Source organism: Petaurus breviceps, unplaced genomic scaffold (genome assembly GCF_028583685.1).
Source record: "Petaurus breviceps papuanus isolate PSGF00001 unplaced genomic scaffold, PetGlider_PUasm1.0 115, whole genome shotgun sequence".
Classification (NCBI taxonomy): domain Eukaryota; kingdom Metazoa; phylum Chordata; class Mammalia; order Diprotodontia; family Petauridae; genus Petaurus; species Petaurus breviceps.
Genome location: NW_027185612.1, coordinates 5,616,611 through 5,618,495, shown reverse-complemented (window position 1 = coordinate 5,618,495; position 1,885 = coordinate 5,616,611). Strand labels below are relative to the sequence as shown.

The window sequence follows — 1,885 nt, the reverse complement described above, 5'->3', positions numbered from 1 at the left end:
ATTGACCATTTAGTTTAAAAAAAAATACACATTATTCCTGTGCACATACACTAGTTACTTTATGTACAATAAAAGAATGGGGAAAGGAATCAAAGAAGATAGAAAACTATACTGCAGTAGTCAGCATGTGGATGAACAGAACCTTGGTTTTCTAATTGCCAATATATTGTTTTCCTTGGTAGCACAGTTCTGGAGTAGAGTTGTAGATTATCTTTTTAGTAAGGGCTTCCTGTCTGCTGCTGAAAAACATCGATTGTATCTTCATCCGTCATTTCCAACTGTGCAGGTGTGTCTGTTTCATTGATTGTTTGCCCATCAAATCGGAATCTGGTCTGCCTTTTGACAAACCCTGTCATTCACAATAGGCTTTCATTAGTTTACTAAGTGATGTTTGCCTCTTAATCTTAAATTGCACCACCAAACCATCTTGCCCTGCCACCTTCAAATTAACGTGGTCGTTTTCAGTCTTGACTCCTTCCTTCGGCTTTTCATCAACCATGGTGAGTCCGAGGGTCTCCTCAGCCACAGCTCCAAGGGAAGGGAGGGAGAAGCAGCAGGAGCAGTAGGAGGAAGATGATGGTGGTGATAGTGAGGAAGATAAGAAGGAGGAGGTGGAGATTTTTGTTAGTTCGAAGCCTTTGTAGTTTCATTATTTCCTTCGGTAATTAATTAAACTTTTCCTTTAAGAATTTGGATGCTCTCCTGTTTGGTATACACACACACACACACACACACACACACACACACACACACACCACATTGCCTTTCAGCAAGATATAGTTTCTCTTCTTATCCCTTTTAATTAAGTCGATTTTTGCTTTTGCTTTCTCTGAGATGATGATTGCTCCCCTTGCCTTTTTTTTCAGCTGAAGTAGAAGAGATTCTGTCTCTCTGTTTCAAGTGTGTTTTTTGTAAACACCAAATTGTTGGATTCTGGTGTCTAATCCATTTTGTTATCCACTTTTGTTTTATGGGTAAAATTATCACATACACATTCATAGTTATGATTACTAACTGCATTTTCCTCTATCCTATTTTCTTTTTTTTCTTTTCTTTTTCTTTTTGTCTTCTCACTCCCCTGATAACTCTTTTGCTTCTGATCCCTTTTCTTTGTCTGCCCTCTATTCATACACACATGCATATGTGTACATATGTGTGTTGATATATTTGTGTGTTTTCCTCTTTGAACCATTTTAGATGAGATTGAGGTTCAAGTATGATTTTCCCCACCTCATTATTTCTCCCTCCACTATAAAAGCACTTCCTTGAGCACCTTTTTTTTAATGTGAATTATTTTTCCTCATTCTTCATTTTTCTTCTCCCTTCTTCCAATGCAGTCCTCTTTCTCAGTCATATTCATATATTTTATATTATCACTACCTAATAGACTATTTATGTAGAATCCTTCTAACTGTCCTAATACTGACAAAGTTCATAGAAGTTACATTACCATTTTTCTATATATCTATGTAAATAGTTTAACCTTATTGAGTCCCTTATGAGGTATCTTTCATGTTTACCTTTTTATGCTTCTCTTGAGTCCTATATTTGAAAGCCAAAATTTCTATTCAGTTCCAGTCTTTTCATCAGGAATACCTGAAACACTTTTATTTCATTAAAATATTTTCTTCCATATTTTTATGCTTCTTTTACCAAGATGTTAATTGTCTTTTCAGAATTTTCTTCTCTTGCTCTCATTTCTTTGCCCATTTTTCTCTATCACTCTTATTTGATTTTGAAAATAATTTAGCTCTTCTAGGAATTCTTTTTGGGTTTGTATCCAATTCATATATTTTTTTTCCTTTGAGTCTTTGCTCATACCTATTTTGACCTTATTGTCATCTTTGAGTTTGTGTCTTGAATCTGCTTTGTCACCATAGTAGTG

At 35.2% G+C, this 1,885-nt stretch overlaps 1 pseudogene; it reads right to left on the bottom strand.

The window, feature by feature from the left end:
* Positions 1–215: 215 nt before the first annotated feature.
* On the bottom strand, positions 216–499 carry LOC138158798 (small ubiquitin-related modifier 2 pseudogene; annotated as a pseudogene).
* Positions 500–1,885: the final 1,386 nt, after the last annotated feature.